This window comes from Lolium rigidum, chromosome 1 (assembly GCF_022539505.1).
Source record: "Lolium rigidum isolate FL_2022 chromosome 1, APGP_CSIRO_Lrig_0.1, whole genome shotgun sequence".
Lineage (NCBI taxonomy): Eukaryota > Viridiplantae > Streptophyta > Magnoliopsida > Poales > Poaceae > Lolium > Lolium rigidum.
Window position 1 is genome coordinate 142,591,003 of NC_061508.1, and position 14,121 is coordinate 142,605,123.

Genomic DNA, 14,121 nt, shown 5'->3' on the forward strand with positions numbered 1-14,121 from the left:
TCCACCTATATAATGAGGGGCCAAGGGAGGGGGCCGGCCACCCTAAGACCACAACCTGGCCGCCCCCCTTGAGTGGCCGGCCACCCCCTCCCAAACCCTAGCCGCCCCCTCTCCTCCATAGCTCCCGCGTGCTTTAGCGAAGCTCCGCCGGAGTTCTCCACCGCCACCGACACCACGCCGTCGTGCTGTCGGATTCAAGAGGAGCTACTACTTCCGCTGCCCGCCGGAACGGGAGGTGGACGTCGTCTTCATCAACAACCGAACGTGTGACCGAGTACGGAGGTGCTGCCCGTTCGTGGCGCCGGAACCGATCGTGATCAAGATCTTCTACGCGCTTTTGCAAGCGGCAAGTGAACGTCTACCGCAGCAACAAGAGCCTCATCTTGTAGGCTTTGGAATCTCTTCAAGGGTGAAACTCGATACCCCCTCGTTGCTACCGTCTTCTAGATTGCATCTTGGCTTGGATTGCGTGTTCGCGGTAGGAAAATTTTTGTTTTCTATGCAACGTTATCCTACACTGTTGCCACTAGGGATAAAACATTGATGCTATGTCTAAGGATGTAGTTGTCGATTACATTACGCACCATACTTAATGCAATTGTCTGTTGCTTTGCAACTTAATACTGGAAGGGGTTCGGATGATAACCTCGAAGGTGGACTTTTAGGCATAGATGCAATTGGATGGCGGTCTATGTACTTTGTCGTAATGCCCAATTAAATCTCACTATACTTATCATGACATGTATGTGCATTGTTATGCCCTCTCTATTTGTCAATTGCCCGACTGTAATTTGTTCACCCAACATGCTTTTATCTTATGGGAGAGACACCTCTAGTGAACTGTGGACCCCGATCCATTCTTTTATACTCGAAATACAAATCTGCCGCAATACTTGTTTTTACCGTTTTCTCTGCAAACAATCATTTTCCACACAATACGGTTAATCCTTTGTTACAGCAAGCCGGTGAGATTGACAACCTCACTGTTTCGTTGGGGCAAAGTACTTTGGTTGTGTTGTGCAGGTTCCACGTTGGCGCCAGGATCTCTGGTGTTGCGCCGCACGACATCCTGCCGCCATCAACCTTCAACGTGCTTCTTGGCTCCTCCTGGTTCGATAAACCTTGGTTTCTTTCTGAGGGAAAACTTGCTGCTGTGCGCATCATACCTTCCTCTTGGGGTTCCCAACGAACGTGTGAGTTACACGCCATCAACCACCATTTCGGTTTCCTTAACTTCCGAGTTGAGTTTGCCAACCACATGTGGTAGGAAAGCTAGTGTGTTCTATTGCCTATCTTCGAGGCATTTTGCGATTCACTTATTTCAAAACTATATGTTTGTTATATGAATGCTTGTTTATTTAAGGTTGTTTTATGCATGTGTTGTGTGAGGGTAGGAATTTTATTCCCTTAGATTCTGTTTCTAGATTCTAATCTTACCTACACCACTCAAGAACAGCTTGTAGTGTAGTGCCTACCCCTTTAGAGGTAGGAGAAGGGGTATATATAGTGTCACTTGAAATATGGCCGTTGTCAACTTGCCAACTCAGCTTTCTCCCGAGAATCCCGATCAACCGGACCACAGACCGGAGCGTCCAGCGCAGGGCCCGGTCGGACCGGGCCAGGGACCGGACCCGCCGGTCCAAACCGGGCGGCAGACCGGACCCAGACCGGATCCTTGAAGTGTCGCGCAGTACTCCCTTCGGTTGGCATCAGCGTCGAGCCCGGTTGGCGCCGGGGCGCACGGTCGAGCGCCCGGTCCGACCGGGCCAGGGACCGAACCCGCCGGTCCAAACCGGGCGGCAGACCGAACCCCGACCGGGGACATCTCCGTGTCTTCCAGTACGTCTCCCGGAAGGCATCAGCACAGGGGCCGGTTGGCGCCGGACCGCCCGGTCGACCGGGCGGCAGACCGGAGCCTGCCGGCGCACGGGCCGGTCCAACCGGGCCTCTGACCGGCTGCCTGCTGTAGACCCCTTTTTGATTGTTGTCGAAGTGGGGGTCTCCTTTAGCCTTCTTGTTCCTTTCATACACCATTTATGCCTCTTTGGCTAATACCTGGGATTATCGTTTCAAACATGTATTAGGCCAAATACTCTAGCACGGTGTCATTGTTACCAAAATAATGGATAAGGGTAAAATACCCTTACAATCTCCCCCGTTTTGGTATATGATGACAAACCGAGCTAGAGTCACATATAGATATTATGATAAGCTCTAAACCTTGATTCCATATAAGATATTATGACAGCTCCCCCATAATGTGTGCACTTGGAGAATTTGCGTTTGAATGCAAAGTGCACCATTTGTGAAATATGAGAAGCTCCCCCAATATCTTTAGGAAACAAGCATGGTATGGTTCTTGAGAAAGCAAAGCAAATAAGCACAAGCCATATAAGAAGCAAATAAAGCAACAACCATGGCTTGTGACAACCAAAGAACCCCGTGATCCTAGACTCTACTCTCTTCTCCCCCTTTGGCATCGGAACACCAAAAAGGCGAAGAAAAGAGGAGAGATGCTAGCGCTCCCATCAGTAGAACTCATGCCCAACGGAATATGAGCTGTCGCCATCATGCTCGGCATCATCATCCTCATCACCTTCATTCTCTTCATCATCATCATCAGCATCAGCAGGGGCACGAGCAGTCCTAGGAGGAAGACCATCATGAGCATACATGGAGAGGTCAAAGTTCTGGAACATCTCATCAGTAATGGGAGGAATCTCCCAAGCAGGTGCAACCACAGGCTCCATCTCAGGTCCAAAAGGAGGAACATGGACATACCTTGCAGCCATGAACTCATTTTGTCGCCTCCTTGTCTCCTGGTTCAAAGCAAGACTTTGATGTGCAACATCATTGGTATTCTTGCACATTTGCCACAAGCTGGAGAAGAACCGAGAGGCACCGCGCTTGGGGCGCCTAGAGTAGCTGGAGCTCGCTGCATGATCATGGCGTTCCTTGGAATGGCGCTCAGAGGGCATCATGTCAGGGACTTCCGGACGATTGTCCTGAGTGGGGAACTTGAATGGTTCCATCTTGATTCTTTGATCTAGCGTGTTGTTGGGAGGAGGTACCATCTTGTTGATGAGCCGCCGAACGTATCGAGCATAGTTGGGAGTCATGCGGCCCAGAACAGAATGCTTCAGTTCACAGTAAAGGAGATCACGACCATCAATTTGCCTTATGTTGTCAGGATGGCAATAGTACATCAGATTCAGGTGGTAGTTCCTGACTTCACTGGAGTCGCCTGACTTGCTGATGAGACTCTCATGGAACATCTTGGCAAGTACAAGATAGGAGTAATACATCCCAGAGATAGTGGGAGGAGCAGCTATAGTGTTCGGGGGATAGCAAAAGGAAATGTCACCTTTAACGAGCCTAGGCCGAGAATGAATCCTGAACCCATGAGCACGGCCACCACCAAAACCCATGGCCTCACAGAACTGAGTATAGGTGCATGAGTACTTCTCTTTGCCAGGCATCCAAGTCATAGTGCAATCATCATCATTATGGAAGAATACAGTGCAATGGAATTGACGGACAAGAAGGGGACAATAGGTGCCTTCTCTTTGGTCATCATCGGGCTTCAGGCATACAAGATCATACAGTCCCAAACTCCTCAAGGTATCAACCACAAAGCGGTACTTGGTGGCTTCATACAAGGCAAGCTCTTCCGTGTTGATGGCCTTGGGCATCACAATAGCACCATTCTTCATACACTCTCTAGTGTTGTAGAAATCGTCCCATAGGCTTGCTTGAGTCTTGGCCAGAAGAACCTGTCCCCACCAGTGTAAGTTCGTTGCACAAAGCGATACGGATTTTCCTCCCTCACACTTCTCCAATCACCAAGATGTGTTGCGCCCACATTGTAGTCTGGCACTATTTCATCATTATCTTGGGCTGCTTGTTTGTCTTTCCTCTTAGTTCCAAATGTCTTGCTTGTTCCCTGAGTGGAGCTGCTAGTGCCAGTAGTCTGAGGTGCTTTAGAAGGCACGCGGCCGCTAGAACGGCGGGCTGGTGGCACTGTAGGCCTTCCTCTCTTGGCAAGATTGCCACGTTCTTCACCACTCCAATCATCTTTATATCCACATCCTTCTCACCGTCACATGAGCCAAGTTGCCCCTTTACGGGCATGGGTGTCTTCATTGGGCTTGCATTTGTCATGTTGAATTTCTTGAGCATGTCCTTCACATACTTTTCTTGAGAGATGAAGGTGCCTTTTGCAAGTTGCCTCACTTGGAAGCCTAGGAAGAACTTCAACTCTCCCATCATGGACATCTCAAATTTCCTAGTCATCAATAGCTCAAAACCTTTGTTATGATTGGGGTTAGTTCCACCAAAGATAATATCATCAACATATATTTGACATATAAATAAGCCACCCCCTTTAACCCGTTTGGTGAAAAGGGTGGAATCGACCGTACCCATGCAAAACCCATCATGTAGTAAGAAATCCCTAAGGAACTCATACCAACCACGTGGAGCTTGCTTGAGACTGTAGAGTGCCTTATGGAGTAAATACACGTGGTTGGGTCGGCATGGGTCTTCGAAACCCGGGGGTTGAGCCACATATGCGGTTTCTTTTAGGGGACCATTCAAAAATGCACTTTTCACATCCATTTGATATAGTTTGAAATTGTGGAAAGATGCAAATGCAAGCAAAAGACGAATAGCTTCAAGACGGGCTACCGGCGCAAAGGTATCCTCAAAATACATACCTTATATTTGGGCAAACCCTTGCGCCACTAACCTTGCTTTGTTTCATATGACAATTCCATTCTCATCTTTCTTGTTCTTGAATACCCATTTGGTCCCAATAACATTGATGCGATGATCCTTGGGTCTCTCAACTAGAGACCATACTTCATTACGAGTGAAACACTCCAATTCTTCTTGCATGTCAATTACCCAATCCGGATCAACCAAGGCTTCATGTACCTTGAGTGGTTCAAAACTAGACACAAAAGCATGGTGTTGACAATAAGTGATAAGTAATGCATGGTGTCTACGAGTTACCACTCCTTTTGAGATGCTACCAAGGACTTGATCTACTTTCATGTCACTTGCCCTTGTAACGGCCTTGATCTTCCGAATGGTTCCTTCATGATCAATGAACTCAGCTCTTGCTAGTACTTGATCATGAGGGACCACTTGAGCTTGATCATGAGTTGAGGATGTCTCTTGATCATCATCATGGTCTTGCTCAGTGGAATGAGGACTTTCTTCTTGTTCTTCGGAATGTGACTCATCTTGAGTGGAGGATGGTTCTTGAGTTGCACTTGATGGTTCGGCTTGAGTTGAGCTAGGCTCCACTTGAGCCGTGCTTGATACTTCTACTTCATCACTTCGATCATCAGTATGAACTTCTGTGGGCCGGATGTGTCCAATGCCCATAAGCTTGATGGCATTAGAAGGATCATCATAATTACCTGCAACACATGGAACAACTTGCTCCACTTGGGAGCCATTATCCTCCAGGAACACCACGTCACAAGATACTTCAATAGCCCCAGTGGACTTGTTGTAGTATCTATAGGCGTGGGAGTTCTCCGCATAACCAGCAAATGTGCCCTCAATGGTTCTAGTTTCAAATTTACCGAGCTTTCCTTTGTTGTTCTTAACAAGACATTTGCATCCAAAGACACGAATGTACATGACATTAGGCTTGTTACCTGTGAGAAGCTCGTATGGAGTTTTGTTGTGGAGGGGGCGGAGGAAGAGCCGGTTGGAGTAGTGGACAGCCGTAGAGATGGCTTCTCCCCAAAAGTTGTGGGGTGAGTTGAATTCACTCAACATGGTTCTTACCATCTCAATGATAGTCCGGTTCTTCCTTTCAACAACACCATTTTGTTGAGGGGTGTATGGCACCGAAAACTCATGTTTGATGCCCTCATCATCAACAAACTCTTGCATGGTGTAGTTCTTGAACTCGGTGCCATTGTCGGTCCTAATCGCCTTGATCTCGGATTCATACATCCGTTGAGCTTTCTTGGCGAAGGTGATGAACTCTCTATGAGTCTCATCCTTAGACTTAAGGAGAAAGACCCAAGAGTATCTTGAGTAATCATCAACAATGACAAGTCCATACTTGCTTCCACCAAGAGTATCATAATGTGATGGCCCAAAGAGATCCAAATAAAGAAGCTCCAAAGGCCTAGATGTGGTGACGATGCTCTTGATAGGATGACTCTTCTTGAGTTGTTTTCCGGCTACACATGCACTGCATACACGATCTTTCTCAAAAGAAATGCCGGTTAGTCCAACAATGTGCTCACCCTTTAGGAGTTGTTTATGATTTCTCATGTTGACATGACCAAGGCGGCGATGCCACAACCAACCTTCGTCATGCTTGGCCGCCATTAGACATGTGGAGGGAGAGGAGCTCTCTTTCGAGAGGTCAACCACGTAAAGGTTGTTCTCCACATATCCAACAAGGACCAATTTGAGATTGTCACTCCTAAAAACTTTCACACAATAATTAGTAAAATATGAATTGTAACCGGCATCGGCAAGATGATATATAGAAAGTAAGTTATAGCCGAGGGATTCAACAAGCATGACCGTCTCAAGGCACAAGTTCTTAGAGATTGCCACCTTGCCATACCCAAGTACCTTTCCCTTTGAGTTGTCACCAAAGGTGATGCTTGACTTCTTATTGATATCTTCAATGAATTGATCAAGCACACCTCTTCCTCCGGTCATATGATTGGTGCATCCACTATCAAACACCCATTTTGGACCACCGGAGGAATACCCCTACAAAATTAAGTAGAGGATTTAGGAACCCATTGATTAATGGGTTCCTTTGCAATGGCAACAATATCTTTTGGTACCCAAATTGAGTACCCTCCATAAGCATAGCCACTACGAGGTCCAACATAGTTAGCATAAACATCACCATAATAATCAACAAATAAAGCATAGTGATTGTTTGGCCCCGTGCGGTCACCACTAGTGGCTTTGCCCTTTGAGGCTTTGCCATCATTAGTGACCTTCTTGTTCTTATCTTGAGCGGGCTTCTCCTTCTTGTAGTTCTTCTTCTTATGGGACTTGGGAACATATCCAAGTCCAAACTTTTGATTGTTTGACCTTTGCTTACTCAAAAGGTCATCCAATCCCATCTTATTCTTGGTGGTGGTGAACTTTGCAAGTTCCTTTGTTAACCTAACATTTTCCTCAAGAATAGTTGCTTGCTCACAAGAAGATTCATTAGGATGATAGTCAAGACCATATTTGGTCACCAAAGATTCAAGATATGCATTGGTCTCAACATGCAAAGATAGTTCCTCTTGTAAACGAACATGTTCCTCAACAAGCTTAGCATGCTCACTAGTAAAAGAGGTGGAGGAGCTAGCAAGCTTTTCAACAACAATGGGATCCTTCATTGATCCAAGAGCCTTCTTGTAGGTTTCTTGGAGTAGGTCATGGTTCTCTCCAAGTTTCTTGAGCTCATCCTTAACAAGCTTGTTAGCTCTTTCAAGATGGTCAAGATCCCTAGTGAGAGAAGCATGAGCAACTTCAAGCTCCTCCTTTGAGGCATTGAGCTCTTGGGTTAATGATTGAGCCCTTTCAATAGTTTCTAGGTCCTTAACTTTATCAAGTTCATAAGTTTCAATTTGTTGCTTAAGGCCTTGAGATATGCACCTTTCGGTTTTTAGCTCTTGTCTTAGGAGATCGAATCTCCGTTCTTTTTCATTCAAATGATATTCCAATTCCTCAATGGACTCATCCTTTTCTTTGAGAGAGTCCATCAAGAAATCAAACTTGACAAGAGCTTCACCATGAAGGGTGCATCTAACATTGTAAAGTTCCTTAAGCACAATTAATTCTTCTTGATTTTCAGTCTTATCATAAAGAACACTAGATAGAGAAGGTGGGGATTCCATTACCTTGGTTTCTCTTGCCATAAGACAAGAGCCAACGATTGTAGAGGAGGGAGAGTCATCGGAGTCATCATCTTGAGTTATTCTTGCCATGAAGGACGAACCAACATCATTCTCCATGGAGTAATCCTTGGAGTAGTCATATGTGAAGAGTGACCCGGGCTTGGAGAAAGCCAAACCGGCCACTCCGGCCTCTTTCTCCTCATCTTCCTCTTCTTCATTGGACAAGTACTCGGCCCCAACAAAGGCTCTTCCCTTGTTCTTCTTGTATCGATCGTTGATTGGGTTTGGCTTCAATCTTGGCTTGACCCCTTTGATGAACTTTGGCTTGTCTACCCTTTTCTCATAAGGGCACTCATTTGCAAAGTGGCTATCTTCATCACAGTTGTAGCAGGTTCTCTTCTTCTTGTCATTGAGGAGCATTGGAAACTTTGCCTTGTACTTCTTAGCAAAGAAAGCAAAGTCGGTAGCAATGTCACTAGTTGAAGTCAACTCTTCATCTTCTTCAATTTCATAGTCTTCTTCTCTTCCATGGTCAGCTCTAGCTTTGAGAGCAAGGTTGTGTGACGCTTCATGGTTGCGTGAGGCTTCATCAACACGGTTCATCGCCATGAGCCTTTTTCCTGTCTTGGCCATGTTTTCATTGGCGGCCACATAGGAGACTAGATCATCGGAGTTCAGATCAGCACTCTTGGTAATGATTTGCAAGTTGAGTGCAAGGTTGGTGTCTTCTTGCTTGACTGCAATCATAGCAATGACCTTGGACTTTTTGAATGCTTCATTCATCTCGAAGCCGTCATTGTACTTCTAAACTCCAAGTCCCTTGACCCTCACTCTAAGAGCACCAAGCCTTGCATAGGCATCGGCCACGAATTCTCCTTCTCTTATCATGAACATGGTGGCCTCTTGCTTTGCGGACTCATAAAGAGCTGATTGGATCAAATCGGTTCCCTCTTGGAGTACTACGATCTGATCCCACAACTCTTTAGCGGAGTCAATTCCATTGACTTGATCAAGGAGCTTGCGGTTGATGCCACTCCTAATCTTGTCACGTGCGGATGCATTGAGTTGACGGTTGTAGAATTCGGTGTAGGTCAACCGAGCGGGATCATGTGGCTCCCGGTATCCATGAACAATGATCTCCCATAACTCCACACTGCAGCTGCGAATATCAAAATGGGGAACATTCCCACTATGGTTTATATGAGGCATGGGTGAAGTGTTTTTGGGATAGTCATGGTTGACTTCATGGAAACTTCCTTGAGAGGTCGAAACCCCACTAGGAGTCCCACTAGTCAAGTTCTTAAGCATGGCGATCATCCGTGCCATTTGGCTTTGTAGGTCATCCTCCTTTTTCTTCTTCTCGGCATCATATGCCAAGAATCTAGATTTCATTTCTCTAACCGAAAGGTTAGAGTCTTCATCTAGACCCTCGAATAGTTTTTCCATCTCACTCTTAAGGCGGTGAAGCCCTTAATAAGAGTCCTGGCTCTGATACCAATTGAAAGTTCAGAGATGGTAAACCTAGAGGGGGGGTAAATAGGTTTCTACAGATTTTAATTCTTTCTTTGCAATATTATGCTTTGCGGAATATAAAGATGAGTCTAAGCAAACTAGGTGAAACAACCTATATGAGGATACAAGTAACTCAAGCACGAAGGCTCTCACATGCAGTTATATCGCAAGTAAGGAGTTCGGTTAGAGATAAACGATAGCACACGGAGACGAGGATGTATTCCCGTGTTCCCTTCCTTTGCAAGAAGGTACGTCACGTTTTGGGAGGGTGGAGGTCCCACGAAGGATTCCCCACGCCACGAAGGCTCACCCTATTCTCCGGAGCCTATCCCACGAAGGAATAGCTCTCTCACTTGTGGTAGACTTTGAGGTAGCCTCCAAACCTTCACAATCTTGTCGTGGGCAAATCCACGGCCCGGATGCTTCAGCACCACTCTGCCCACCTAGGGTTTCCAAGGAACCCTAGAGAGCAAGATTCTTGATGAATACAAGGGGGAATGAGATTTGGCTTGGTAGAACAAGAGATCGGGTCCTCCTCTATCGTTTCCCGGAGGGATTTGAGTTTGGGTGGAGGAGGAGGGAGATCTGAGGCTTTTGGTGTTTCTAGCAATGAAGTATGAGAGAGAGAGCTCAAGAACAGCTTGTAGTGTAGTGCCTACCCCTTCAGAGGTAGGAGAAGGGGTATATATAGTGTCACTTGAAATATGGCCGTTGTCAACTTGCCAACTCACTTTCTCCCGAGAATCCCGGTCAACCGGACCACAGACCGGAGCGTCCAGCGCAGGGCCCGGTCGAACCGAGCTAGGAACCGGACCCGCCGGTCCAAACCGGGCGTCAGACCGGACCCAGACCGGATCCTTGAAGTGTCGCGCAGTACTCCCTTCGGTTGGCATCAGCGTCGAGCCCGGTTGGCGCAGGGGCGCCCGGTCGAGCGCCCGGTCCGACCGGTCCAGGGACCGGACCCGCCGGTCCAAACCGGGCGGCAGACCGGACCCCGACCGGGGACATCTCCGTGTCTTCCAGTACGTCTCCCGGAAGGCATCAGCACAGGGGCCGGTTGGCGCCGGAGCGCCCGGTCGTGCGCCCGGTCGACCGGGCGGCAGACCGGATCCTGCCGGCGCACGGGCCGGTCCAACCGGGCCTCTGACCGACTGCCTGATGTAGACCCCTTTTTGATTGTTATCGAAGTGGGGGGTCTCCTTTAGCCTTCTTGTTCCTTTGATACACCATTTATGCCTCTTTGGCTAATACCTGGGATTATCCTTTCAAACATGTATTAGGCCAAATACTCTAGCACGGTGTCATTGTTACCAAAATAATGGATAAGGGTAAAATACCCTTACAGCGGTACCGCTCAGGTACCGTAACGACATCTGTGAGCCCTGGACTCCTCACGACACCATAACGGTACCAACGTGGTAGTGCCGTAACTTGTGTCTTGGTACCTATGCGGTACCAAGGCGGTACTACCGCTCATGGTACCGTAGAGGTACCGTAACGCACTCTATGGGACAATTCAGTGCAAAACCCAGAGCGGTACCTCAGGGCAGTACCCGTAGGGTAGCGGTACTATCTCTACTGGTACCGGTAGTACCGGTCAAGCAGAATCTGCTGTTTTTCCTCTTTCCCTCTCCAGCCACGTCACCTCGCGACACACACGTAAAACCAGAAAACCTATACGCTACGCTTCAGTCCTCTGATCATGACGTGTTCAGCGAGGGCACCGTGCACCTGCAAATCTATCAAAGACAATCTATGCACACAGTTAAATTCATTCAAGTGTTGTTATCAAACACACAAAACATGGGGTATATATCTTGCTCTTTCAGCCTTCACCATTTCTTGACGGTGGGAGACTCCCTCTCTAGAATCATCTAAAATATCCTGTGAGGAGTCCCCATATTTCATGTCAATCGGAGTTCGGCAGCATTTTCTATTTAAAATAAAAAGAAAAGGTTTTGGCGTGAAGCAATTTCCAGCCCACCGCCCGGAAGACCGAGTGCTGCTACCGAGCAGTCTGGCACCCAGCCCGGCATGCCGAGTGCTGCTGCCGGGCGGGCCGGCATCTGGCTCACCGGGTGTGGTGCCGACCGGCCCAGCCTCCTGGTCAGCCCGGCCTCTGGCCCGGCCTGCCGGGTGCTGCTGCCGGGTGGCCCGACTCTTGGACCGGCCTGCCGAGTGTGCTGTTGGGTTGCCCGACACCTGGTCCGGCCCTGCCGAGCTGTATGCCGGGTTGCCCGACTTTCTGCCCGTTTTTTCTCACCCAACAGTTATATTTCTCCCTAGACTATAAATAGGCCTTCTTCCACCTTGGGTTGAAAAAAGTTCTTAGACTCTCTCTCTCTTCCATTGTTGCCTTTGAAGAACTTGCCCTATCTCTTGATTCCCCCATGATTCTTGCTCATTCTTGAGGGATCTAAGAGAGGATATCTAGATCTATAACTCCACCAATCCATTCCTCCTCTTTGTGAGGGGAACTGTTGGGATCTAGATCTTGGAGTCATTTGTTGATTTCCTTTTTGTTCTTCCTCTCTAATCTCATCCTAGCATTTGTTGCTTTGGTGGGATTTGAGTGTGAAGGATTTGAACATCTCTAGTGTTCTTGCTTTGCATCATTGTATAGTGTTGAGCTCTCACTCTTGGAGGGAGACCTCCTAGTTGGCTTGGCGGTTGGTGCTCCGGTGTTCTCTTCAAGGAAGATTGTGAAGAAGCCCGGGTTTCTCCTTCGTGGAGCTTGTGAACTAGTTTTGGAGCTTGCCATCTCCGGAGTGGAGGAAAAGCTAACCATAAGGAAATGGCCATTATCCTTCGTGGGTTTGACTCGGAGAAGAAGGTGAGCCTCTGTAGCGTTGGGAAATCCTTCGTGGGATCCCCACCTCTCCAAACGTGACGTACCTTCTTGCAAAGGAAGGGAACACGAGAATACATCTTCGTCTCCGCGTACCTCGATTATTTCTATACCCGAGCTTACTTTCCTTGTGATAGCCATCGTGCTTGAAGTAAATATATCTTGCTATCACTTGTGCTATATATATCTTGTGCCTATCTTGCTTAGCTCCAATTGTTGTTGTTGCACTTAGTTGAGCCTAGCTTATTTAGGATTTGTGTTTGTGAAATAAACGTTAGTTTAATTCTGCATTCTTACAAGCCAAATCCGTAAGAGTTTTTAAATGCCTATTTACCCCCTCTAGGCGACATCTTGTCCTTTCAGTCGCCAGGACTGTCACCTGATAGAGATGTTGAGTTTCTCATTGAACTATTGCCCGGTACTGGACCCATAGCCAAGAGACCATATAAGATGGATGATGATGAACTAAAGGAGCTAAAGAAGCAACTTAATTAAGGAGCAGATTGAGAAAGTATTTATTCGACCTAGTTCATCATCTTGGGGAGCACCTGTACTGTTTGTTGAGAAGAAAGCATCTAGCAAGAGACTAAATGGACTTCCATTCGCATGAGATGATGATTAAAAACAAGTACCAATTGCCCAACATCAATGACTTGTTCGACCAATTGAAGGGGGCAAAGGTATTCTCCAAGATAGATCTCCGATCAGGTTATTTCTAATTGAAGATCCGGGAGGAAGATATACCTAAGACCGCATTCACAACCCGATACGGTCTGTATGAGTATACAGTTATGCCCTTTGGACTAACCAATGCTCCCGCATATTTCATGACCATGATGAACAAGGTGTTCATGGAATATTTGGATAAGTTTGTGGTGGTGTTCATCGATGATATATTGATATATCCAAAATATTATGCCGAGCATGAAAACTATTTGCACCAAATCATGGAGAAGCATAGAGAGGACAAGTTGTATGCCAAGTTCATCAAGTGTGAGTTCTGGTTAGACAGAGTTGGATTCCTTGGACACATAGTTTCAGCAGAAGGAGTTGCAATAGACACAAGCAAAGTTGCAGCTGTGAACGAATGGGAGTCACCCACGAATGCAGGAGAGATTCGGAGTTTCTTAGGACTCGCTGGATACTACCGGAGGTTTATTGAGAATTTCTCCAAGATTGCAAAGCCCATGACAGAACTGTTGAAGAGGGATAATAAATTCATCTGGACTGACGAGTGTGAAGCTAGTTTTCAAGAGTTGAAGCAACACCTAGTAAGTGCACCGGTTCTATGTTTGCCGGATATCAATAAGAATTTCCAAGTGTACTGTGATGCTTGTCGCCAAGGACTAGGAGGTGTTCTAATGCAAGATGGAAAAGTAGTGTGCTATGCTCCGCGATAGCTCAAACGTCATGAGAGAAACTATCTGACTCATGATTTAGAGCTAGCATCTGTCGTGCATACTCTCAAGGTATGGAGACATACCTGATCGGAAAGCATTGTGATGTGTTCACAGACCACAAGAGCCTAGAGTACATATTTACTCAGGAGGAGCTCAACATGAGGCAAAGGAGATGATTAGAACTAATAAAGGATCATGATATGAATTTGCAATACCACCCCAGAAAGGCTAATGTTGTAGCTGATGCGCTAAGCCGTAAGACCTATGTGAACGGTCTCACCGCAGGAGAACTACCTGAGGAATTGTGTGAACATTTTAAAGATCTCAGACAGGAGATTGTGCCAGAAGATTATTTGGCCTCGCTTGAAGTTCAGCCAACATTAATGGGTAAGATTAGAGAAGTTCATAAGTTAGACAAAGAAATAGAGGTAATCAAGGTCAATACGAGCAAAGGCAAAGCAAAGGGATTTGATGAAGA